This window comes from Lepidochelys olivacea, assembly GCF_965140295.1.
Source record: "Lepidochelys olivacea isolate rLepOli2 genome assembly, chromosome: 14".
Taxonomy (NCBI): Eukaryota; Metazoa; Chordata; order Testudines; family Cheloniidae; genus Lepidochelys; species Lepidochelys olivacea.
In genome coordinates, this window is record NC_140424.1 from 30,082,899 (window position 1) to 30,110,264 (window position 27,366).

At 51.2% G+C, this 27,366-nt stretch overlaps 1 long non-coding RNA gene and 1 pseudogene across 2 annotated transcripts in view; both read right to left on the reverse strand.

The window, feature by feature from the left end:
• LOC311531267 (C-type lectin domain family 2 member D-like) overlaps positions 1 to 27,366 on the reverse strand; it is a 193,174-nt pseudogene that overhangs the window by 76,605 nt on the left and 89,203 nt on the right. The gene's annotated exons all lie outside the window — the stretch shown is intronic.
• LOC311531282 lies at positions 694 to 4,572 on the reverse strand. Its single transcript, XR_014714176.1, has 4 exons — positions 4,390 to 4,572; positions 3,283 to 3,351; positions 2,974 to 3,057; positions 694 to 947 (listed from the first exon to the last, which is right to left on the reverse strand). It is a non-coding gene; the product is annotated as an uncharacterized lncRNA (long non-coding RNA).

Consider the following 27,366-nt stretch of genomic DNA (forward strand, 5'->3'; position numbering starts at 1 on the left):
CATCTAATGATGGCTTTAGCCCCGTTCACCACAGCATCACCCTGGGTGCTCATGTTGAATGGCTTGCCCAGCATGGCCCCGAAATCCTCTTCACGGTCAGTGCTTTCCTGGATACACTTCCCCACTCTGTAGGTGTGGCCTGCATGCTTTGTTGCTAGCTATAGGACCCTTCCTTTGGTTCTTTTCAAACTTGTTTTCTTTGAATGGGTCCAGCTTCTCAAGGGATCCGATTGCTCTGTGTCACTGCCCTGTCCTCATCATTAATTACCACTCTGCTACTATTTTATCACCCACCAATGTTAGCAGCAGTGATTTATTATTTGGGTTGCAGTTCATTGATATTTATTTTCAAGAATTAGTCCCCGAGAGCCTCTTCATATCCCTAGTGCCCAGAACCTGCTCCACACAGCACAGTGAGAAAAGGCTGCCCAGCCCAGCTGTGCCATAGGGGCTAAGCACACAACAACCTGAGGAGTTTGTGTCATCCATAGCTTCTGAACAACATGTGGGGGTCATCAGCTTACAAATACACTCTGGTCTGGTCGCGTTGACAGCCCCCAAATGTTTCTAAGTGTCCCGCCTTGAAAAAGAGGAGAGAAAAAACATAACCTTGATTAGCTTTATTTTATAGTGATGGAAGCTGAGGCACAGAGAAGCAAAGAGATTCTCTCATGGTCAAAAAGCCAGGAATAGAAAACGGCAGATCTGCTGATAGTCAGTCCTGGGCCCTAGCCGTGTTTGTCCTGGCCTCTCTGCTTCAGCTCCAGCAACAACCCGAGTCGAGGTTTTCTTCGTCTCCATGTCCTTTAACTTCACGTCACTGCAGAAGAAAGATTGTTTCTGACCAGCTGGCTCTAATGCATGGAGATGTCTTTCCAGAAGACGTGCTCTGGCTCAGTCCCATGTCGTAGGTTTTCTGGAGGAAGTGCTCGGTGACGTTCTAGGGCCTGTGTTGCACAGAAGATGGACAGAATGGTCCTTTCTGACCTAAATTCTTTTTTTTTTCGCTAGGAGGGTAACGCTGGACATTTTCTCTCATTCACTTTCCTTTGGAATAGTTTCAATCCAGTCCAAAGGATTTCCTCTTCCATTGTGTCTTCAGCACCTTTCCTAGCAAACAGTTCCTGTTCGAGCACAGGTTTCCAGTTTCAGGCTGTCCCAGGGTGAGATGGCCATGAAAGGAGTAGTAGCTGAACTGAACCTATCCCCAGGTGAAGGGAATAAGTGCAGGGGCAGAAGGAGAGGCCCCGAGATAGGACAGATTCTTCTGCTGGGCTAAGAGTATAGTTGGATGCACTTCACTTCACTTCATCAGATGCATTCAGTGGAAAATACAGTGAGGAGATTTATATACACACAGAACGTGAAAAAATGGGTGTTCTCATACACACTCACTTCAGATGAGGTATTACCAGCGGGGAGGGGGGCGGGGGAGAAAACCTTTTGTAGTGATAATCAAGGTGGGCTATTTGCAGCAGTTAACAAGAACGTCTGAGGAATAGTGAGGGGTGGGGGTGGGGGAATAAACATGGGGAAATAGTTTTACTTTGTGTAATGACTCATCCATTCCCAGTCTTTATTCAAGCCTAAATTAATTATATGCAGTTTGCAAATTAGCTCCAATTCAGCAGTCTCTCGTTGGAGTCTGTTTTTGAAGTCATTTTGTTGTAATATAGCAACTTTTAGGTCAGAGATCGAGTGACTAGAGAGATTGAAGTGTTTTCCGACTGGTTTATGAACGTTATAATTCTTGACATCTGATTTGTGTCCATTTATTCTTTTACGTAGAGACTGTCCGGTTTGGCCAATGTACATGGCAGGGGGCATTGCTGGCACATGATGGCATATATCACATTGGTAGATGTGTAGGTGAACGAGCCTCTGATAGTGTGGCTGATGTGATTAGGCCCTATGATGGTGTCCCCTGAATAGATATGTGGACACAGTTGGCAACGGGCTTTGTTGCAAGGATAGGTTCCTGGGTTAGTGGTTCTGTTGTGTGGTGTGTGGTTGCTGGTGAGTATTTGCTTCAGGTTGGGGGGCTGTCTGTAGTCAAGGACTGGCCTGTCTCCCAAGATTTGTGCGAGTGAAATGGCCCACCTTGATTATCACTACAAAAGGTTTTCTTTCCCCTCCTCCACTCTCCTGCTGGTAATAGCTCATCTGAAGTGAGTGTGTATGATAACACCCATTTTTTCATGTTCTGTATGTATATAAATCTCCTCACTGTATTTTCCACTGAATGCATCCGATGAAGTGAGCTGTAGCTCACGAAAGCTTATGCTCAACTAAATTGGTTAGTCTCTAAGGCGCCACAAGTCCTCATTTTCTTTTTGCTTAGATGCATGAGTCTGTAGTTGCCTGGATCACTTTTTTCCCTCTTGCTTTACTATCATTGGACACTAGATGAGGAGGAAGAGCCTCACCAGCTCTATAAAACCAGCTGGGGGAAGGCTGGGAGCAACAGGTATCAGAATAAGCTAGACCCGGGCTTCTCAAACTTTTGGTTTTGCTGGCCCCACTTTGAAAGTATTTCAGGCTATGACAACCCCCGACCCCCAAACAGTCATAGCAAGTTACTGTACGGACTCATAGAAACATTCGCATGGTATTGCCACCCTTACTTCTGGGCTGCTACGGGCGGGGCAGTGCCCTCAGAGCTGGGCAGCTGTAGAGGGGCAGCTGTTGTAGCCCTCTTCCCCTCCTGCCTCCCTCCCCTGAGAATATTTTTGTGATCTCTTGACCCCTCCCTCCCCCCGCCAAAGCCTTGCAACCCCCTTTTGGGTCAGGACTCCCAGTTGGACAAATGCCGAGCTAGACAATCTCAAACCATGAAATAGTTCCCAGGCGTCTCTGGGCTGATTCTCAGAGGAGGCAGCTCCCAGAATCAGGCCCTCGATGGCTCTCCCAGTGCAACAGGCCCTGGGTGCAGCGATCGGTTTGAAACAGGAACCCCTGCAAGATGCTCTCTACCTTCGGTTCCTGACCCCTCCAGGGGCCGAGTGCATCTCCCCCAGCCTCAGGCAGAGCTCAGAGCAGAGTCAGCAGCAGCAGCCCCTCCCCAGCGAGAGCTCCCAGCGAAGGCAGGGGCCTGGCAGAGAGAGGAGAGGGGCACAAGCAGTTCAGCGGAGGGGTGGAAGGTGGATCCCACCCCAGGAGATTTAACAGAGAGAGGAAAGCGGGGCTGTGAGAGCGCAGAACAGAGACACCCCTTAGCAAATCCCCCCACCCCCAGACACCGAGATCCCGCCCTGGGAGCGGGGTTCACTCCCCAATACTTACTCATGACAGCTGCAGCAAGGGGTCCCTGTGGGGCAGGAGGAGCTTCCACCCCGCTCCGGCTGGCTGGATCTGGAGAGAGAGAGAGAACAGGGAGAGGAGAGTGCGGTGAGGAGTTGGTGTCCAGGGGTCCCCCTGCCCCCTCTCCTAGCTCTGGACCCCCATTGCAGGGGTATCTGTGGGTGTGTTCAGGGAAGGGCCGGGGGCTCTGCTCCACCAGGGCTGAGAGCGTCAGAGCAAAGTAACTGTAACACTGCTGAGTATTTTCAATGTTGCCTCGTCCTGAATGTCACTGATCCCTCAGTTTATAATGCATCTCCCCGGCCGCTTCTCTTGCTAATTTGAACTTCAGGGAACACATCAAATCTCTCTCCTGTACCCCACAGCTGCTGGGTATGGGCCACTGCCAGGGCCCTCTACACTGGGGTTAACATCTGGATCCTGGCCAAGCTGGTTCTAGCCCATGTGGCCAACCCCCAGTGACCAAAAATCACAAGTCAGAGCCCCCCAAAACCATCAGATTGGCTGAAACAAGATGAGATTTTGAAAACAACTTTGGGTTCTGTTCTTGATCTCCTGGTGGTGGAGCCTTTAGGGGTCACCTTTTCAAGCTTTTCTCCCCATCCAGGAGGGCTAGAACAAGAAAAACTTCTGAAAAAAATGGCCAACCCCACCAAAATCTTCTACCAGAATCAGAAAAAATTAGTCCAGAATGATTGAAAACAGAACAATTTTTGGTTTTTGAATTTTCCAGGAAGACAGTGAATGTTTTCTATTAAAGCCGACACTTTCCACAAAAAACTTGCCTTGAATCAAACACCCAATTTTTCCTAAAAAAAAAAGTCAATGGAACCATTTCAGTCCACTCGTTACAGCTGTTGTGAAATCCCTCGTCCCACCCACCCCAGTTCCCACAACCTCCCCCGCAACTCCATCCCCTGCACCCATTGCACACACAGCTGCGCCCCCTGCCTGGCCATAGGGCCCCTTCCCTGCCCCCAAAGAGCAGCTGCAGCAGATCCCAATGGGGGGATCCGCACAGGGGCTCAGCCCTGCAGGGTCCGTGTTTAGCCTCTCCCCGTCCCTGTCCCGGGCAGAGAAGCGCAGTACCTGGGGCTGTGCCAGGCCCATCCCTGCCATGAAGATGCCCTGTGGGCTGCGGTGCCTCAGCAGAGGGAGAAGCTGCTGGATCCATCTGGGCTCCGGGCGAGCGCTGGGTTGGGACCAGGCCCCTCTGGGGTGGCTGGGCAGCTGGTTTGCAGGGCTGGTCACCTCCTGGCCCCATGCAGATTGTCTGAACGTGGCAAGCTTCTCTCTAAGGGGAGCTCGAACAGTTCCTCCCAGACCTGTCAGTCACGACATTGCCTCCATTGTTTAGAACCGGTTGTGGGGTCCCCGTATCAGGATTCCCCCCTTATATCCACTCACCACGCCCTGGAGGGACCAGATGGAGGGATCTCACTTCACTCCTTGGCCCTGGCCTGCTGGGATCCCTCAGGCACGTGGTGACATTCACTCGTGTTCATCCACTCCCCACTTACAGGATTGTGACCAGTGGTGTCTCTCCCAAGCACCCCTGTCCCAATGCCACCCCAATGGGCTCTGGAGCTGTTGCCCCTCCATTCCCCACCCAGTTCTCTGGCTTCATACCCTCGCCCATGCTCCTGGTGTCACGCCCCACAATCTGATTGGCTGAGAATTCATTCCCAGTGCTTCCAGCCCAGAGTCCTTGTCCCTCCCTTCCCCCTACCCAGCCTGGGACAGGGGCAGCAGCTACCCCTGCAGCCCCACCAGCTACCCCTGCAGCCCCACCAGCCGGAGCAAAACGGAGAACACGAGAGGCAAAAGCGCGTGCGTCTCCTTTTAGGGTTGTGCCTCCAGCCCAAGAACCAAATGGATTATCCAGTGGTTCTCCAACTTTTGTCCTGGTGACCCCTTCCACACAGCAAGCCTCTGAGTGTGACCCCCGTTATAAATTGAAAACCACTTTAATATATTTAACACTGTTTTAATGGCTGGAGATAAAGCAGGGTTTGGGGATGGAGGCTGACAGCTCGTGACCCCCACATAATAACCTCACGACCCCCAGTTTGAGAACCTCTGGACTACACTGAGCATGCACTGAAAGAGAGCCAGAGGGTTGAAAGGCCGCTGGGATGGACAAGACTTGTGGGGCTTCGAGAGACTGTCCCCCCCCCCGCCACCCCGCAGCAGTGTGAATTCAGCTCCAACCAGGGGCAGGAATCTGAAATCAGTTAAACAGGAGAGACTTCATGCAGGCAGAGGTCCGGCTTGCCAGGCAGGGACAGCTCCTTCCCTTCCAGAACGTGGGCATCGACAAAACTCAAGCATCAGAAACCTGGGAATTACAGAGTTACAGTCCATGCCCAGGCAACCTCAACTCTGCTCCCTGGAGCAGGCAATAGGCACTGGGATTATCGGCATGTACAGCGGCTGCACTCACTGTGGGACCTGTAGCTGTACCGAAGGGTGGGGCAGGTCGAGAGAGGTGATAGGCGTTAGTTTGAGGAGTGTCCGAGCTGTGACTGGGCTACGAGGAAACCAGGGGTTGCCCCCACCCCATCAAAGCGCAGGAAGCCTTGTACCTTGAGGATCCAGTCTGCCTCATTTTGTTGCAAACTTGTGTATGTTGTCTCAGTAGCAAGGCACTGGGGGGGTCTTGCCACGGGGATTGGCAGCAGTGAGGTGGGATGCCAGAGCAGGCTGTGGGTTGAATGGTGGGTAAGGGAAAGTCTACGGTTAGATGGTATCCAGTGAGTGAGTGGGAAGTGGTTGGTACATTTCACATGTGCAGTATTGTGCAGGGATTATGCCGGATTATGGCTGCGGGGAAGTGGGCGAGTCTCCCGGGCCAGCAGCTCAGGGGTCGGACAGGAGGGTCCCCTGGCCCGCGGGCTGTAGTTTGACCACCCCCGCTATAGACTGTCGGCCAGTGACGTATGATACCATATTAGGCGCGTCATCCAGACATGTGGGTGGGAGAGGCAGGGCTGTGTCCTCCTGCTGCTCCACCCCTCCCCCTGTTCATAGACTATCAGGGTTGGAAGGGACCTCAACCGGTCATCTTGTCCAACCCCCTGCTGAAAGCAAGACCAATCCCCACTTTTTGCCCCAGATCCCAAATGGCCTCCTCAAGGATTGAACTCTCAATCTTGGGTTTAGCAGGCCAATGCTCAAACCACTGAGCTATCCCTACCCCCCCAAAGCAGGTCCGCATCCCTGGGTGGGCTCGAACCACCAACCTTTCGGTTAACAGCCGAATGCGCTAACCGATTGCGCTACAGAGACTGGGCAGCCAGGCCCCAGGCAGGGAGCAAGTGGCCATAGCCAGCTGCTGGGGAGAGCCTGGCTGGGGAGGGGCGGCAGCAGCAGCCCGATCCCTGCCCGGGCTCGGCTTCCCAGCGAGCCGCAGCCCCTCCCCGGCAGGCCCTGTGTGCAGCAGCTGGCTGCGGAGGGGCGACAGCCCAGTCCCCCCACACTCGGGTTTCCGGGGCAGTGGAAGTACCTAAAAGTGAGTGTGCTGGGGGGGGGACGGGACCACTGGCCCCCGAACCGGGGCACTGCCCCCTGCACCACCCTTTCCCCTGAGGCCCCACCCCCTCGCTCCTCCCCCCCACCTTACAATGTGGAAGTGGGAAGACAGGCACTGGGGGTGTGTCTCTCTCTCTCTCTCTCTCTCTCTCTCTCTCTCTCTCTCTCTCCAGCTTGCAGAGAGGCTCTGACCCGCCCCATCCCATCCTCTCGCTCCCCCCAAGTTGCCTTTTGGCCCCTCCCCCAATACTAAAACAGACAAGTTCTTATAATAAAAAAAGGGACTAGGGTCCCCCCCTTGAACTGCTGGGGGCCCCAAGCAATTGCTTAGGCTGAGTCTCACTGTTTATACCCAGGGCTCTGAGTGTAGGTAGCCCAGCCCGGCACATGTGCCTCAGTCTCCCCGTACCCTGCACCACCACCTCCAGCTGTTGAAACTGAACTCGCCTGGGCCTGGGCCCCCCTGCCATCCCCCCCCCTCCCCCCAGAACTGTACACCCTTTTCTGCCCTGGCCCCGCTGGCTCCCCCTGGGGACGACACTACTCTTCCTGGTTCCATACCATGACCGCCAAAGGCTCACAAACCAGCAGATAAAAAACTCTGCATTTAGTATTTTAAGTCTCATGATTTTTAAGTGGGTCTCACGGTTTTGAGGCCTGACTCATTTTGAACTCTTGCGTTTATCAATACGGAAATTATCTAACCCCTCTCTCTCTCTCTCTCTCTGTCACACACACGCGCGTCACTTAGTCTTACACACCTGCTGTGGGCGCTGACTCCCTGGGCGCAGGAAGAGGGGGCGCGAGGGTGAGGCCTTGGGGGAAGAGGCAGAGTGGAGACGGGGCCATGGGACAAATCAAACTTCTCAGGAGCCTGTCTGTGCCCAATATAGTTTTAAGGGGCTCCTACCTCCCCTCTCCTGCCATGGCTCTTAAAACCAACTGAGAATCTGAACCTTCTGCTGCCCAGGGCCCTGGGGTGAGCGGAGCTAATGCCAACCCCAGTATGACCTGATATGGCCTGCACCCTATTTGTGAGACTAAGGGTGAGAATTTTCACCGGCAGTGGGCTCAAGACACTGCTGGGTAGCAGGCCCGGTACAGCCAACCAGAAATCCCCCCTATCATCACTGGGGTTGGGTCCAGGCGAGCAAGGAAAAGAGAGACGTCTGGTGCACCCCCCTCCTTGAATTGCAGGCTGACATACACGGTGGAGTGTGAACTACCGCCCTGCACTGCCTCAAATACTTGATTTGCCACGGCTTTCATGGGACGGTGGAGGTTGATGCTTCCGTAAACCCTCGGGATACAACTTTCCGACTCTCTTTTCCCCTCCCGCAGCCACTCACACACTAAACCCACTGAAAGTAGCAAACACTGAAAACCCATCGCAGGCAGCCTAGCTCCGGGCAAGCAGCAGGAATGGGACAGAAGGGCAGAAGCTCACGTGTTCTCCTCGCCTCTGGCAGAATGCCTTGTGCGGGTTGTACCTGGGGGGTGCAGGGGTGGAATGAGCCAGGGACGTGTGCCCGTTTGAGCGATTCATAGCAGGCAAACGAGGCACCTTTGGGGGAGCCTTGTCTAGGTCTGCCATGCGTCAGCTCTCTCAAACCACCACCCCTGGCAGCGCAGGCCTGACCTTCCAGCCCCCTGCAGGCCTCGCTCTCTGTGTACAGGTTAGCGATCAACACTCCCAAAGCCTCTGAGCGTCCCTCGGGAGTGCTCAGCCCATTCCACTGAGCACATGCAGAACTGTGACTATCTTCCCTCAGGCGCGGTCCACAGCAGCTTTTAAGATTCAATTCAGGCCAACCACTCTATTGAGAACCCAGCACTTAGATATAGAGAAAACAGGAACGAGTTTATCATCAAAGAACAGAGATGCAAGTGAGAGTGAATAAATACTGGAAAGTAATGGTTACATAGAAAACCAAATTTTCACACTTTCTAGAGCCGGGGTTCTCACAAATTTTTGGCAGCCTCAGCGTGCGGCTCTGACAATACTTAACTAACTGTAGGAAAAACAAATAAATAAATTACATGTGCATATTTACATAGGGATTTTTTGCAGACTCAATAATAAATATAAGGTACAGTTGTGTCCTATCTTTACTGGACCTAAACACAGAACAAACCAGTGCTTTGCACAGTCTTCTCTTTTTTGTTGTTCTTTTGCTTTTTTGGTCAAAGGTGGATGGCTGTACAACAATTCTGAACTAAATTCAAAAATCCTTTACATAAGAGAAGTCCAAATAATAATGAGAGAATGTATCTGCCAATATGTCCAAAATTTCTTTCACAGACAAAAAAACCCAATCAACCTAGCCCAGTAATAATAATAATAATTAATAATAATGATAATAGTAACAAGAAAATCTGAGCCATTGCTGTTGTCTTTTCAGCTTGGTTTTTGCATCATTTAACAGCTTGCGCCTCTGAAACTCACCATGGTAATTTGGTTCAACTTCCCTTGCACGAGTGCTGTAGGGACGTTGCACGACATACGTTTCAATTTGATGAATTTCTCTCTCATGCTGCAACTTGCTCATAAATGGAATCGGATAGCTTCAGAAACATAGGAAACTGCCTTTCCCCCTGGTGCTGAAGTGTTCCTTTTTCTTTCTCTGTTTTGCTTTTCTTAGCAGAAGGTCCCAGAGGAGCCACCTGCTGTCACATTCAAGGTCATTTTCTGGCACTAGATTCTTTGAAATACTTTCTGATACCCAGTCACATTTTTAACTCTTTCACCTCCCCCGCATGAACAATCGCAACCTACCCAAACAGCACGCAGTGAGATGGCCCATAGCCACTTACAGAGCCACAGTAACATGAGATGTAAACACAGTGATTAGAGATCTATAAAATCATGAGTGGTGCAGAGAAAGTGACTAAGGAAAAGCTATTTACTTGTTCCCATAACACAAGAACTAGGGGCCACCAAATGAAATTAATGGGCACCACGTTTAAAACAAATAAAAGGAAGTTCTTCTTTACACAGCGCACAGCCAACCTGTGGAACTCCTTGCCTGAGGGCGTTGTGAAGGCTAGGACTATAACAGGGTTTAAAAGAGAACTGGATAAACTCATGGAAGTTAAGTCCATGAATGGCTATTAGCCAGGATGGGTAAGGAATGGTGTCCCTAGCCTCTGTTCGTCAGAGGGTGGAGATGGATGGCAGGAGAGAGATCACTTGATCATTGCCTGTTAGGTTCACTCCCTCTGGGGCACCTGGTGTTGGCTGCTGTCGGCAGACAGGATACTGGGCTGGATGGACCTTTGCTCTGACCCAGTCTGGCCCTTCTTATGTTCGTAGCCAAAGAATACACTTTGTGACTTCAAAGAAAACCACACCGATGTAGCTCAGCTCTGCCGGCATGGTACTATTTAAAAGGGAGTGCGCATTAGGATTTATGGCATTTAGAAGGCACCTTTAATACTTAACATCTCAGCGATTGTTGGGGCACTTTGGAGGCTCTTGTGGCTGCAAAACAATCAGCTGGTGGCTGCATTTGAGAAATGCTGTTCTGGAGTCTAAATGAACAAGGCCTTCCCTTCTCTCATGTCCCCAGCGTGTGGCTGAGACTCCTTCTCATGAGATCACTCTCTCTCAGCTGCAGAGAAAAGCTTGACAATGTGACCCTGAGTTTAAAGGTTCAAGAGCAGAAGGCACATACAAAGAATCCACAGTTTAAACGAGACACACTTATTGCTTGAGGGCCCCACTGCCTGATTTTGAGATCCTGGCCAGGCTGACAAATTGGGACTTGGCTCGTTCAAGTAGGCGTGAGTTGGATCAGTGTCATTTCTAGGAGTCCCATTTCGAGCCCCCTTCCAATGCAGTCTCTTTTCCCATCACATACACTGACCCAGCCCTGACCCAGCGCCATAACAGCCTGAGTTTTCAAAGTACTGAAGTAATCCAGACCAGGGAAGTGGGGGGTCTCCACCCCCCTCTAAAGGCTGGCCTGCGTAAGAGCTTTATCAATCGGGTGGGGGGGGGGTTCAGTTAAAGAAGTGGATTCTTTTGCTCCTATGGCAGAGGCTCATGCTTCTAGTGCTGAATTCCGGGGTTCAAACCCTGCTCCAGGCTCAAGGTTTTGTGATCACACTTGGAGCCCACTGAAACCCATCGCAGGGTGTTGGCTGGGCAGCCATCACTACTGTACCCCGTTCCCGTGGGAGCCCCAGGCGTCCAGCACCTGTGATCCGCAGGCTCCTTTAACATCGGTGCCTTGCTGCGGATTCAGAGGCCTCACCAGCCAAGTCACTCAAACCTGCCGGCTGCAATCCCCAGCAGGACCTGCACCTGCCATGCACTGCTCGGCATGCTGCCCTCTCTAGCAGCCACTGTTAACCTGAGCTCCCTGCTGCCTCCTTTCCCCGGGGGGGGTCAGACACCCCAGGGACCTTGCTGAAGAGGGCTGGGGGAGAACAGCGAGTGTCCCAGCTGAAATCCCAGCGCGCTGCGAGGGCACCTCTGGCTATGGCGGGCTCTGTCTCCGGCCCAGCACCGTGCTGCGGGGAGGAGCCGAGAGTTCAGGGACACGCCGGCTCCCATCGGTCTCCGATACACGCAGGACGCGAACGGACCAGGGCCGTGTCTGGTGGCTTCACTAGCACTGAATGGTGGATCGACCTGAGCTCAAACCGCTCAGACACCAGAACCCCCAAGCCCAGGGAATTAGTCCAGAGGGGCGAGAGAGACTCACAGGTCCCCGAATTTGGTGCCGTTGGCCCATGTCCAGGGCTGACCCTGCTCCCTCCGGAGGCCGATCCAGTGGTCATAGACACCCTTATGGTGCAGCAGGAACGCCTTAAAGAAAGCCGAGGGACAGCAGGTATCAGCCCCAGCTCCCGTGCTCCCCCCACCGCCCCTCCAGGGCTCTGTGCTGCAGAGAATCCCAGTCGCATATTGAAGGGCGCTCAGTTTATTTTCGGGGGGGGGGGATTTTCCCCTCCCTCTTGCAAAGCACAAGACTACCCGGGCAGTCTTAACCCTCCCACTGCACACAGCAGCCCCGCCCCAGTGCTCCCAGTCACCCACACCCCAAGTCCCCCTGGGCTGGGGGCAGCTGCTGGGTCTGAACTCTCTGCAGAGACGTCTCTTCTCACAGAGCAGCCACCGCTCACCACAGCAGGGTAGGAGGAGGGAGCGAGTCAAGCTGAAGTGGGAGGGGTCAATGTGACAGGTTCCCACCCCTACCCCACCCCCCACATCCTCACCTGGCTGCTCCTTTCCCTTCCCCCAAACAGGAGCACTGGCTGGGTTCTCAGTCCCACTCCCGCAGCCAGTAGATGCCTGAGCCAGCCCTGCCCTAGAGAGGGGCTGTCTCCCTATTTGGGGAGGGGGAAGCTGAGAATGGCCAATCCTCGTGATCACACACAGACAGTAGGGCCGTGGGCCCAGCCAGGGCTGGCGTTCAGCCGCTGGAAGTTCATTCACTCCGGCCTCCCAGCACGGGAGGGGTCAGAGCTGCTCCTCACCCCACAGGGGCAGAGCCCAGGTCCTACCGCAGCAGCCACCACTGTGCCAAGGCCAGTGTCTGGCAATTCGAGAGTCTCTCACCATTTCCTGCTCACTGTCGATCCCAGCCAGGGAGGCACCTGGGGCAGAGCAGCGGCTCTGGCTGTCGGTCCAGCTCCCTTCCCTCTCTGAGGGATAGTAGCATTTCCCTCGGTATCCCATCCAGCCGTCCAGGCACGAGGGGCCAGCAGGGGGGCACAGATCAGCTGATGAAAGCTTAGACGCCAGCACAGAGAATGAGACAGTCACATGGAGGGTAAGAGTTGCACCTAGAATTGGGCATTTGACTGGTACAAAAATTGGTTAACTGACCAGTCAAATGTGCCAGATAGTGGTGAGATATTTTAAAATACCAATTTATCAGAACAGTAACAAAAAAGAGCAAGACGTCATTGTCTCCAGTAGCTTTAGCTTGATATGGATCTACCGAATTTTTTTTAAAAAAATGTACTTCATTGAGCTATTTTAACTCAGAAAGCAAAGGCGAAACACTGAAACCAAGTTCTGAAAAACACCAGCTAGGCTCCAAGACGCAATCCGAAAGGCAGGCTGCCTCCTGCCCCCAGGGCTCTTGCTGGAGTATTTGACTGTGGCCAAACGAAAAGAAGGACTTGTGGCACCTTAGAGACTAACCAATTTATTTGAGCATGAGCTTTCGTGAGCTGCAGCTCACTTCATCAGAGTGTAACTCACGAAAGCTTATGCTCAAATAAATCGGTTAGTCTCTAAGGTGCCACAAGTCCTCCTTTTCTTTTTGCGAATACGGACTAACAGGGCTGCTACTCTAAAAGAAACAAAGAGGATCAATCAGCTCCACACGCTGCCAATTCATTTGCGGAGGGGTTTGGAGGCAAGGGGACCCGCTCCCCAGCCTGGCATAAGGGGCCCCTGATCTCAAGCGGGGGATGGGACTGTCTCTCACTGTGTCTCTGGGCAGCGCTCAGTACAAGGCAGCCCTGACCTCAAGAGCTGAGCTCTAGGTGCTGCCATAACACTCACAGTCATTTATAAGTGACCCAACTGCGTCTCCTTCAAGGCCCGGAAAGGGTTAAATCTCACACACTGATTTTGAGTCTCTCTCTTGTTTAACCCGTCTCCTCCCGCGAGAAACAAGCCCCCCCCCCCCTTTAAATAAACGGTGAATCACGTTCTAGCAGTGTCTGGAGTTAGTGTCTAACAGTCTGGGGCATGCAGTTCTGGCACCGCCCCACATGCCCACTGCCTGCCACTGAGTGAAAATCACAGCACTTTTCCAAGCCATTCACCTCCCTTTGAATACCCACAGGTTCATTCTGAAAGTTTTTTTTTTTTTAATTTGTTTAATGAAGCCATCACAGTCTCTTTAGCACATTAATAAGCCTGATATTTCCCAGCTGCTTAGGAGAGAATCTGATCAGACTTTCTGCCCCCTTATTTATTATTATGATGATTTTGTATTACTTCAGCTCTTAGGAGCCCCATGCATGGACCAGGGTTGTGCTAGGTGCTGTACAAACCCAGAACACAAAGCCAGTCCCTGCCCCTTGTGCGAGAGTGGCACTGTTAGCCCCATGCGGGATTGATGGTAGGAATCATTCCCTTTGAGGTGGGTGAGACTGTAGGAGGAAGGTAGCTGGGTCCATAAGCGTGTGCCATGAACACAGCTGTGCAGGAAAGGAACAAACCGTGGATCAGGGTTTTAAAAATCAGTGTAGAATAAAGGATTAGATGAAAAGCAGATGATGCTATAAAAGGAAATGCTCTGCTACATAATGCATAATTAGCCTGCGGAACTCATTGCCCCAGGATGTTGTTGAGGCCAAGAACTTGGCAAGATTCCCAGAATAATTTTATTTGGATGAGGTGAGTATCCAGAGTTAGATACTAAAGGTTGTTTTAGCAATCACTAAAAAATTTGGGAAGGGCTATAAACCCTCATGCTTCAGGGCACGATCCAACCTAACAAGGGTCAGGAAGGAACTTGCCTTGGGAGGACTTTTCAGAATTTGTTCATGCTCTGGGAGCAGCAAGACTGGTTCTCTCTTTAGGCAGCAGGAGTGTGGGAGGGTGGGGCCAAAAACTGGCTTTACCCAGCAAGATCCAACTTACACTCGCTCCCAGGAGGGAGGAAATTCCTACCTGCTATGAGGCCACAGTTAAAGAAAACATGGATGCAGTTGCAAGAATATGAAATCAGGTCACGTAGAATATCAAGGTTGGAAGGGACCTCATCTAGTCCAACCCCTGCTCAAAGAAGGACCAATCCCCAATTTTTGCCTCAGATCTGTAAATCTGGGATTGAACTCACAACTCTGGGTTTAGCAGGCCAATGCTCAAACCACTGACCTATCCCTCCCACCCCCTTGCCTTCTGCTGACACACATGCACTCTACATGCCTGTCTATAGAAATCTGGGGTCCATCATGTTTGCTGGAACCCCACCCCTTCCATTCCACCCCAGTTACAGATGTTTTGAGCTCCGGGTCCCGGTACAAGTGTCACACCTGTCCCCATCTCTCATCAGCCTCACACACTCCACTCTCTAGGCTCCTCCTGGTCTCCTCTCTCCCAGGCCCAGATCAACAAGGTATTTGGGCTCCTGACCTCTACTGATATTATGGGACCCTGTCACTCCCCCAGGGATGCAGAGCTGCCTGGCATCATTCACCTTCTAGCCTGGCCTGGCTCCTGGTGGAGTTAGTCCCTCCCTAGCAGAAGGGGCCGCGGCCCGTGCTGGCACTGAGCCCGTCGTCACAGTGGTGGAGTGGCCCACGAGGCTAGGGCCGCGACTGCGGGCGGTGCTCGGCGCTGCTAGGGAGCCGGGCCCAGCTTGTTGTAAATGCTTTAGTAGGACCTGAGGATGTTTGAATGGTTCTGTCAGCCAGGGAGTGCGCACTTTCCCCTAGAAAGTGACTGAAGTATTAATGGAAAAGCTGATTTTAAATTGCTCTTAGCGAGTGGGGCTGATTTGATCCTGGGAGCGGCTCCTAGGGAGCTGGAGGCGACGTTACGGACCCTGCCGATCGCCCTGGGATCGTTGACCCGACAGAGCCAGCTGCGAGAGCAGCCCAGCGGGCTTCAGCTGACGCCGGGCTCCTGGCGGGACTCGCTTTTAGCCCGCTTCGAGGGCCCCGATCCTGTGCGAGCCGGGCTCTGTTGGCCTAGGCTCGGGCTGCTTTGGCACTCCGGCGGCAGATGGAGCCATCGGCTTGTCCCCCTGCCCAGGCAACGCAGCCCGCGGGGCTTCCTCATGGCAGCAGAGCCAGGCCCAGTGTCACTGGGGGGAGGTTTTTGCCTCCCTGCTCCTGCCAGTGCGAGCAGCACAAGTCTCTGTGCGCTCTGCCTTCTCCCCTGGCCGTGCTCTGCCTTTGGATTGCACCTGCTGCGGTGCTAAGGGGAGGTGCTGCTGGGGGTCAATGTGGGGCAGCAGCCGGTCATGGGGCCAGTGCCTCAGCGAAGCCCCAGCTCCAGGAGGACCCCGACAGCAGCAACGTGAAGGAGGTGGAGGAGATGGGGGGAGGGGAGGAGGAGGAGGAGATGGAGGTGGAGGAGATGGGGGGACAGGAGGAGGAGGAGATTCAGACGTGGGGATTCCTGGCCCAACCAACACCCTCCACAACCTCCCAAGGCGGGCTCCTGACCCATGAAGCCAGAGAAGGCACTTCTGGTGAGCGAACCTTTGTAAATGCAATAAGGGTTTAAAAGCAAGTGTGTTTAGTGATTCATTTGCCCTGAAGACTTGGGATGCATTCGCGGCCAGTACAGCTACTGGAAAAGTCTGTTCATGTGTCTGGGGACGGAGCGGGAATCCTCCAGGGACATCTCAGTGAAGCTCTTCTGGAGCTACTCTGAAAGCCTTTGCAGAAGGTTTCTGGGTGGGGCAGCCTTATTCCGTCCTCCACGGTAGGACACTTTACCACGCCAAGCCAGTAGCAAGTCGTCTGGAATCACTGCAGCACAGAGCATGGCAGCGAATGCTCCTGGGTTTTGGGCGCATTCAAGCAACATTTGTCATTTATCTCTCTGTGTTAGCCTCAGGAGAGCGATATCATTCATGGTCACCTGGTTGAAATAGGGGAATTTGTTCAAGGGGACATTCAGAGGTGCCCGTTCTTGCTGAGCTGTTTGGGTGTGGCTGATGATAGCCACGCGGTGGGGCGAGGGGTGAAGCGATCATCCCAGAGAATTGGGTTGGGGGTGTGTGTTGTGTTGCACATCCACCTGAAAACTGCAGCCTCTCCTTTTAAATGGCCAACCCACCAGGCATTGCTTGGTATGGGAAAGGAGGGCACCGCAGTTCAAAAGCATTCCCACATGTTATGAAGGCGGAAGAATCCAAACTCCGCGTGCCCCTTGGGATTACTAGGGCTACCTGCAAGCCAAATTCTGGTGCCCAGCTGCATGTGATGTCTCACACCAAACCAGCAGGCACTCAATATAACAGGCAAAATGCGACCTTGTATCGAAAGAACATGTGCTGTGTGGTTTGAATCGCTTGATTCACTCTGAAAGAGTCTCCCCTTTGTTCTCTAAAATGTATCTTTTTTAATTCTGCTCTCCCTTTTTTTCCTCCCACAGGTGCAAATGTTTCTACGCTCCCCCTATCATCTCCATCCCAGAGGCTTTCCCAGATTAGAAGGCAAAAAATCCGCACTTGTGATGACATGTTTTCCGAGCTCATGCAGTCCTCCCGCCCCACCACAGTTGGGGAACCCCATTGCAGCAAAGCCATCCACTATGACCTGCATTTCCCAGAGTCACTACCCTTGGTAGCAGCAGCTCAGTGATTGCGTTGGCTACTTGGATCCAGCAGCCCCCAAAGTTGATTTGCCCACTCCAAATTAATTCCCAACTGACTGGTAGCAGTCAGGCGTTGCAAGCTTCCAGAGGGCTATCGCCTCTCGTTTCTCAACTGTGAGGGTTCCTCCCATCTTGGTATTCTTGTGCTTCAGAGCAGGGGAAAGCAAGTCACAAAGTTCCATGAAAGTGCCCTTACGCATGAGAAAGTTTTGCAGCCACTGGGAATCATCCCATACCTGCAACACTATGCGGTCCCACCAGTCTGTGCTTGTTTCCCAGGCCCAGAATCGGCGTTCCACGGCATGAACCTGCCCCATTGCCACCATGATGTCCAAATTGCCAGGGTCCGTGCTTTGAGAGAAGTGCGTGTCCATGTCCTCATCACTCTCGTCACCGCGCTGCCGTCGCCTCCTCGCCTGCTTTTGCAGGTTCTGCACGTACTGCAGGATAATGCGTGAGGTGTTTACAATGCTCACAATTGCAGCGGTGAGCTGAACGGGCTCCACGCTTGCAGTACTGTGGCGTCTGCATGGGTAATCCCGGAAAAAAGGCACGAAACGATCGTCTGCCGTTGCTTTCACGGAGGGAGGGAGGAAGGGAGGGGACACTGACGACATGTACCCAAAACCACCCGCAACAATGTTTTTGCCCCATCAGGCATTGGGAGCTTAACCCAGAATTCCAATGGGCAATGGAGACTCCGGGGACTGTGGGATAGCTACCCACAGTGCACCGCTCCGAGAACTGATGCTCTCCACTGTACTGTGGACGCACTCCCCGATGTAATGCGCTTAGTGGGGGGACACACAATCGACGAAATAAAGTTGGTTCTGAAAAATCGACTTCTATAAAAGTGACCTAATTTCGTTGTGTAGACATATCCTCAGTAACAAAAGTAGTCCCCCAGCCTCACTACTTAGATCTGTCCTCTCTTGGTGGATACTTTCCAAAGCCAGTCATAACGGTTGCAGTAATTTTAAGACAACTGCCAAGAATCACTCATGAGAAAGCCAGCAGGTTTTCCCAGGTTGGACTCATTTGAACTTCAATCCCAGTGTATCTTCTATTTGTTTCCAAAATGTTCAATTCTTTTGGACTCTTGCTGAAAAAAGAGTCATAAAAAAGCCATGAAATTTGTGGCTTTTTAATGTCTTGGAGATTCTGCAGCTTGTACTAGCGCTAGTTGGCGTAGATGGCCTCTACAGTGTGTGTAGGAGAGATTAGGGTGACACTTTTCTCTGAGCAAAGCTTGTACTCCACTATGTCTTCCAGAGAAGTTTGTAGCTCCATCAAATGCACAAGCAGCCATCTCTTTGGGGTTCAACTGACAAGCATTTAACTCTTCTAAAATGTCACAGGTGCAGCTGATGTGTCTTCTATAACCTGAACATCTAGAATGCACCTACTGGCCCACCACAGACATCAAGATAACATATGCAATGACTTAGTACTTGATGCCTATTTGCATTGGTGCATTCGCCGGCCATGTATGCTCATATTTTGAATATGGTGAGAGAGTTCTTCTCTTTTTCAGCTCCTGAGTCTTTCACTTTTGCACCGCATGTTTCTAGAGAGTCAGCTGAGCTTTTTGCAGAAAGATAGTGAGCATTTGCCAGTCTTGTTCAGAACCAGTGTCCAACTTCAGGATTAACAAGTGACAATGCACTTAACATAGGCCTCTAGTTTGTAGTGTGTGGTATCTTGTGCTTAAATAGAAAGTATGATGCCACAGCCATGTTGGTTCACATAAACTGAGTTGTGTCTCCAGAATTCTTAAAAGCCTCCTTAAGTTCTTCTAAAATTGGCTTTGACAGTGACTGGCTTAGAAGGCTTTCTGCATGTCAACGCAGTCCAGAGGCAGCTTTTCATGTCGGTTGTCAGCATTGGCTTAGCTGATCAGTCTGGCAAACCAAGCTCTTCCACTTCTACTATGTAAATCCATGACATGCCCACATCTTAAATACTGCATGTAGTTCTGGTCACCCCATCTAAAAAAAGATATATTGGAATTGGAAAAGGTACAGAGAAGGGGAACAAAAATGATTAGGGATATGGAACAGATTCCATATGAGGAGAGAAGACTGGGCCTTTTCAGCTTGGAAAAGAGACAACTAAGTGTGGATATGATAGAGTCTTATAAAATCTTGATTGGTGTGGAGAAAATGAATGAAGAAGTGCTATTACCCCTTCACTCAACACAAGAACCAGATAATGACATTGGCAAATAATGCATTTTAAAAATCTTGGCCTACTAGGGAACATATATTTATGTAAGTTTCCCAGTCACAAATCTAGCTTCTGGAAAAAAGTCACTAAAACATAGTCCAGTGCTCTGGCTGCTGTTGTTTGTCAGGCCACCGTTCACCCTATTGCTCTGCCCTAATAGCCCTGCGCTGTCACCTTCTGCTGCCACCTGCCACTGGGACTTCTGTGAGCTGGTCTCTCGCAGTTCCCACCCAGCTCTCAGTGGGGGAACCTCCCTGCTAGTGCAGGCTGGGCCAAAATGTCTTCCACAGAAACACTGTCCCACAGCAGGTCTGAGCACTTAGACCGGATTATCAGAGATTTCAGCTGCAGTGGTCACTGAACAGAACAAAAGACTCTCTATGGAGCCTAATCAGCTCTGTCTTTAAACAGTGGAGAGGGACAGGTCCCCACCCACTCTTTTGATGCCCTCAATCAGCACAGGCTAAGTACAGTTCTGCTGCCCTTTACTCATGCAATAAGAACAACAACCTTTCATTCCCCCCCCCCGCCCCCCAAACACATTCAAGTGATTTGTAACCCAGCCCCAGCCAAAATCTATCACTTGGGCAACACAGCTCTGTTTGCTGGATACCGAGGTAGATTAGGTGTGAATGTAAATACAGTCTGGTCCTGAAGCCTTTCCCCCCAGTCCCCAGCTCATCACTAGCTCTCAGGGAGAGCTCATTTAGACTTTGCTTACAAATCATCATTTGAAATTACTAGGTTGGCCAACCTCATTGAAATGAATGCACTGACATTGCCACAAAAACAACAGCTGTATGAGGAAGCTAGTCTATGTTCATACTTTTCAAATCTATTATATTTTTTTCAGATACACGTATTTTCTCATACACTCTATATGCTTTTAGAGTGGGTATTAACTTTTCAATTTCAATTCAAATTTCCAAACAATCACTAAAGTGGCAACGCTGCAGGTAACTAGTTCACAAAACGGGGGGGGGGGGGGGGTTGGGAAAATTTGGGGGGGGGCGGTAGGGCAATCCCTGCCCCCAGCTTTCTCTGTGAAATGTTTGCTGGGGCTGTGAGAAGGAAGCTGGCATTATTTCGAATTCCAGAGCTGTGCTCACCCATGCGGTGGGAATGGGAATTGCACTTTTCCACATTGCTTTTGAACACACAGTTGCATGAGCTGGCTTTCAGCACCCCCCACTATAAAACCGGATCGAGCCCTGCTGCCCTTTGCCCCCTTGTAGCCCCTGTAAAGAGCAGGCAGCAGAATCTGATTCCAAGTAAGGGCAGGCTGAGGACTGCGGCTTCAGCAGATGTTACCGAGCATGCTCAGGACAATCTAAGCAGCAAATTCTGACAGGGAGCAGTTTTTTGACAGGACACCTCCCCACCCCCCCACCCCCGCCATGGGTGGAGTCTAGAGGGGAGGGAGGGGGTGTGGGCGTGAAGTGTTGCAAATTTTATTACAATCTTAGGCGAAGAAAAGACAACTTCCAGGGTGAAACTGGGGTGGCCAAACCCTGGGGCGTTGGCGAGATCCGATGTCGTCGCTGTAGCCGGGTTGCAGGCTCCTGGCGTTGGTAGCACTGACACAAGGTTTACTCTGACTTGGAGAGGAAACCTCAGGGTGTTGGGGCATTTTTTATTGTGCAGGGGGGATTGCCAGCCTGAAGAGCGGGAAACTGGTGGTCTGCATGATGAACAGAAAGGCCGAATGGAGGGGGGAGGAGGGAGAGGCTAATGGGGAGGGGCATGTTCAAGGCCGTGAGGGAGAGGCTCACTGTGGTGGGGAGGATCCAGGGGCACCATTTCAGATTTTGGGGAGGGGGCAACTCCAAGTCCATGAGGGAGGGGGGAGAGGAGCAAACGATGGGGGTTTGCTTCTGCCTGGTGGTACAAAACTATGGCCACCCCGGGGGAATCAAAGTATGAAACCTCTGGGGAATTCAACTCCTTCCCTATGGGGTCCGTCCCCTTTTAGGGGGGCCGAGAAAAGGCAGCACAGAAGAGCTGCCCCTCGCTCTCCTGGGCAGGGTAAAGGGAGCCGATGCCAGGGTGAGTCACTCCCTGTGGGTTCTTGTGCTATGGGAAGTATTAGGACAGGCCGGGCTGGGCCTGCCCAAAACTAAAGGCCCTGTCCCTTGACAAAGGGGGAGGAACCACTAAGTCCAGGCTCCAGTTGATGGTGGGGGATAACAAAGGAGAAAACAGGAACGGGAGCCTGGTCTCTGGCGGAAAATCAGGGAACCGGAGGGGGACTCTGAGCAGAGAACCCCCGACAGCCCCCACCGCTCCTCCAGGCATCCAGGAGTCAGTGGGCCCAGAGGAACTCTGCCCGGAGACAGGAGCGGACAAGGGACTGGAAATAGGCCACAGTTGCAGGGCAAACCCCATCCAGCTTTCTGCTCCTGGAGTGACAGATGGCCGTCAGGCCAGCACCAGGAGGTGGGGAGGCTTTGTGGGGCAGCCGGGCCATGTGTGCAGCTCACGAGGTGCAGGGAGAAATGCAGAGAGGTTCTGGAGGAGCCGGAAGAGGGGCTGCAGCAAAAGTGCCATGTGCCTGGGTCTCTGTCTCCACAAAAGGGAGAGGCACCGGAGGAGCTGGGGAGCTGTGCCAGGTACACACCCCTGCTTTGGCTCCAGGGAGGAGCCACCAACTAGTATCCTCGGCTGGCCGTGGGGCCGGACAGCGGTACTGGCCCCCCAGGGTTCCTCACGCTCTCAGGTGGCAGCAGGCCCTGCCATCCGCTGTTGAAGCAGGACGCGAGGGCGAGGACATGGGTGGGGTGAACATGAGAGGGTACAGATGTTCTCTGGTGCAGTTTGGAGGCGGAACATCTGGCTGTTCTCCAGCCGGATCAGGTGGAGTTTTTCCTTAGAGGAGAATTCAGGTTAGATACACAGGGACATTGGGAAGATAAATCCATCCAAAGATTGTGAGATGCTCCCATACTACAGTGATGGGGTGCGGGGGACATAAGTGCCATAGATCAATGTATAGCCTTCTCTTCACAATCCACACCCTACCTGGCCTCTCTCATTCTCTATCACCCTTAGGAGGAGCTCCTCATCAACATTTGCAAAGCCTTCGCATTGCCCTCTTTCAAATCACCCCTCAAAACCTCTCCTGTGCTGGGAAATCTGAAACCAACTTGACACTGGTTAGGTTACTGGGGAGTTGAGACCACAGCCTCTATAGAAATCCATGGTACGCCCACATCTTGAGTACTGCGTGCAGATGTGGTTGCCCCAACTCAAAAAAGAGATATTGGAATTCGAAACGGTTCAGAAAAGGGCAACAAAAATGATTAGGGGTATGGAACAGCTTCCTTGTGAGGAGAGATTAATAAGACTGGGACTTTTCAGCTTGGAAAAGAGACAACTAATGGGGGATAAGATAGAGGTGTATAAAATCATGACACGTGTGGAGAAAGTAAATAAGGAAGTGTTATTTATTCCATCTCATAACACAAGAACTAAGGGTCACCAAATGAAATTAATGACAGGTTTCAGAGTAGCAGCCGTGTTAGTCTGTATCCGCAAAAAGAAAAGGAGGGCTTGTGGCACCTTAGAGACTAACAAATTCGGTGTTTAAGTGTTTAAGTGACCATCACTTATTAGCAGCGTAGTGTCCAGGAAGTGGATCTCTTGTGTGGACTGGTCCAGGCTGAGGTTGATGGTGGGATGGAAATTTTCTATTTTTGGCTTTTTGACCATGAGTGAATCTCTTTGCTTCTCTGTGCCTCAGTTTCCATCACTATAAAATAAAGCTAATCAAGGTTAAGTTTTTTTCTCTCCTGTTTTTCAAGGCGGGACACTTAGATACATTTGGGGCCTGTCTAAGCTACCAATCTAGAGTGTATTTGTAAGCTGATGACCCCCACATGTTGTTCAGAAGCTATGGATGACACAAGCTCCTAAGGTTGTTCTGTGCTTAGCCCCTGTGGCACAGCTGGGCTGGGCGGCCTTGTCTCGCTGTGCTGTGTGGAGCAGGTTCTGGGCACTAGGGATATGAAGAGGTTCTCAAGGACTAATTCTTGAAAATAAATATCAATGAACTGCAACCCAAATAAAAAATCACTGCTGCTAACATTGGTGAGTGATAAAATAATAGCAGCATGGTAATTAATGATGAGGACAGGGCAGTGACACAGAGCAATCGGATCCCTTGAGAAGCTGGACCCATTCAAAGAAAACAAGTTTGAAAATAACCAAAGGAAGGGTCCTATAGCTAGCAACAAAGCATGCAGGCCACACCGACAGAGTGGGGAAGTGTATCCAGGAAAGCACTGAATGTGAAGAGGATTTCAGGGCCATGCTGGGCAAGCCATTCAACATGAGCACCCAGGGTGATGCTGTGGTGAACGGGGCTAAAGCCATCATTAGACGTATGAAAAGAGCAGTGAGGCGCATAGGGAGGTGACACAACATGAGGAAGACTGATCATGGAATACTGCATCCAATTTTGGCGTCCACCTTTGAAAAAAGATTTTGAAATATTGGAGATGGGGCAGCAAAAAGCAATGAAACGTTTTGAGGGTTGGAGAAAAATGCCTGCGAGTGAGCTATTGAAAGAGCTCAGCCTGTTTAGATGATTAAAAAGATTGGGAGGTGACGTCATTGAAGTGCTGAAGTGACTTCATGGAGAGAAAATAACAGGTATTAAAGGGCTCATGAATCTAGCAGCGAAAAGCATAACAAGACCCAGTGGCTGGAAACTCAAAAGAAACCAATTCATATGAGAAAGAGGGCACACATATTCAACCGTGAGGATGAATCACCAAAGGAACAAACTAGAAAGGGAAGTGGTGGGAATTCCCCATCTCTTGATGTCTTCTAATGAAGACTAGATGCCTTTCTGGAACGTTTGTAGTCAAAAACTAGCTCCTATGCTCTACAGAAAGCATGTGATGTGCAGGGGGTCAGATGACATGCTCTAATTGTCTCTTCTGTCCATAAAGTCTGCTAATTTATGAAAAACTGAGCGTAGCATGGGGAGAAGCCTCTGATGTTTTACTGTGTTGGGCTTGAGCCCACAATGAATGCTCATTGAGTGGGGTGATCCAGGGGAAGCAGGTCAAACATCCAATGTAGCTGGACAGGGGCAGGACATCAGCACTGCAGGGGAGGGGTGGGTGTGGCAGTGACATCACAAGGGCCTTTGGCAGGACCTCAGCCTATTGGACAAAGGTAGTGGGGAGGCGATGACCTCACAGAGAGATCTTGACATCAGCCAGGCAGGACAGGGGAGCAGGACAGGGGCAACCTCGGAGATCCCTGTGGCTTTGCTTCAGCACGTCTCCTTCTCGAGGTCTCTCCTGGAGGACTGAGAGAGCATTCACTTTCACATTCGTGAGCGCAAGGAGGACCCTCTTCGGAGTTTTCTCCTTTTCTTTTAGTGGTTTTGCTCGAAAACAGGCGTCCCTGTATAGAAGGTAAGAGCCTCGGAGAGGTTTGGAACCTGTTCAGTCTGATCTATGAGCTGCCGACTGAATTCTAGGAATGGAAAACATTAGATTGTGGGGGCAGCATTTTATTTCCGACCTAGGACTTTGTCCCTTAGAATTACTGGGGACATTGGGGTTTCTCCTTTTTGTTTTCCCTTTTCCTGTCTCTCCCTCCTTTCTCTCTTCTCTTGCATCTTTGTCCTTTTCCCCTGCTTTCCTTTCACCACCAGGACCCGTCTGTGCGTGTGGAGTTGGGGACGGAGGGCGGGCGGGGGCGGGGAGGGTGTTGCACTCCAACTCTCATTGCGGGAGGCCCTTCCAAAGACATGTGGCTGGAATGGTGCTCTAAGAGTGACTCCCTCCGGTGATGACCCGGGACATCTGGTGAGAACTCTCAACTTTCTGCTTCTCAGAGTCTCAATGCTGATTGGGGGAGCTTGGGGCTATTGTGAGGGAGGAGACTCAGGTCCTTGTTACCCTCTTTTAAGACCAAGGAAATAGTCCATAACCAAACATGTATTTGATTGCTCTTGCCGCTTTTCTCCATTCATTGTCTTTGAGTAATTAACGATTCTCTTTCTAATGGGCTAGTTCTTCTAAAATACTTACTAAATAATTAGGTTTTTATAAAGCCAAATGCAACCCCATACCTCCAGTAACAAAGGAGTCAGGCGGCACCCGACAGAATTGGGGACAATCCGCTGGAAAGCAGTGACCCTGAAAAGGATTTTAGGGCCATAGTGGACGAGCTGCTCAATGTGATCTGTCAATGTGAAACTGTGTTAAAAAAGGTTAAAGCCATTCTTGGATGGACAGAGTAGTGAGGATGGAAAAGGAATTGAAACAGCATTGGTGAGACTGATGTTGGAATGTTGAATCCAGTTCTTGTGTCCACATTTTGAATATTATGTTAAAACAATTCGAGAGGGTGCAGAAAAGATTCATAACTGAGTGATGGGGATGATGCCCTATAATGAGACATTGAAAAAGCTCAATCTGTTTAGTATATACAAGAGAAGAATGAGAAGTGAGTTGCTTGACTTCATGGAGAGAAAATGTTGAGTATAAAAGGGCTCTTTTATGTCGAAGAGAAAGGTATGACAAGACCCCATGGATGGAAGCAGAAATCAGAAAAAGTATAATGACAGTAAGACCCAGATTTGTAAGAGGGTGGTTCATCATTGGCACAAAGAACCAAGAGAAATGATGGCTTCTCCATCTCTTGATCTCTTCGAATAAAGACTAGCTGCCTTTCTGGAAAATGTTTGAGTAAAAGAAAAGCCCAGCTCTTCTGACATACAGGAGGCCTTAGGATACGCAGGGGATCAGATTAAATGCTCGAACGGTTCCTTCTTGCCATAAAGTCGACTAACTTGTGAAACCTAATTGCGGCCTGGGGAAGAACCTCTGTGTTCTACTGTGTAGTCGGTGTCATCCCCACAAGGAAGAGTCATTGAGTGGGGTGATGCAGGGGAAGCAGCTCAAACATCCAATGTAGCTGGACAGCGGCAGGACATCAGCACTGCAGGGGAGGGGTGGGTGTGGCAGTGACATCACAAGGGCCTTTGGCAGGACCTCAGCCTATTGGACAAAGGTGGTGGGGAGGCGATGACCTCACAGAGAGATCTTGACATCAGCCGGGCAGGACGGGGTGCAGGATAGGGGCAACCTCGGAGATCCCTGTGGCTTTGCTTCAGCATGTCTCCTTCTCGAGGTCTCTCCTTGAAGACTGAGAGAGCATTCACTTTCACGTACGTGAGCGCAAGGAGGACCCTCTTTGGAGTTTTCTCCTTTTCTTTTAGTGGTTTTGCTCGAAAACAGGCGTCCCTGTATAGAAGGTAAGAGCCTCGGAGAGGTTTGGAACCTGTTCAGTCTGATCTATGAGCTGCCGGCTGAATTCTAGGAATGGAAAACATTAGATTGTGGGGGCAGCATTTTATTTCCGACCTAGGACTTTGTCCCTTAGAATTACTGGGGACATTGGGGTTTCTCCTTTTTGTTTTCCCTTTTCCTGTCTCTCCCTCCTTTCTCTCTTCTCTTGCATCTTTGTCCTTTTCCCCTGCTTTCCTTTCACTACCAGGACCCGTCTGTGCGTGTGGAGTTGGGGACGGAGGGCGGGCGGGGGCGGGGGGGGTGTTGCACTCCAACTCTCATTGCGGGAGGCCTCGGAGAGGTTTGGAACCTGTTCAATCTGATCCATGAGGTGCTGGCTGATTTTTAGGAAAGAAAAACATTAGATTGTGGGGGCAGCATTTTATTTCCGTCCTAGGACTTTGTCCCTTAGAATTACTGGGGACATTGGGGTTTCTCCTTTTTGTTTTCCCTTTTCCTCTGTCCCTGCTACCTTTCTCTTCTTCCTTCCTTTGTCCTTTTCCACTGCTCTCCTTCCACCACCAGGAGCTCTGTGTGTGGAGCGGGGGCCGGGGTGGTGGTGGGGGGGTTGTGGCAGGCCCTCACAGAGAGGTGAGACTGGACTAGTGCTCTAAGAGTGATCCCCTCGGTGGTGACCAGGGCCATTCTTTGGGCCATTTGATGTGAACTCTTAGCCTCCCACCCCTCAAAGTCCCA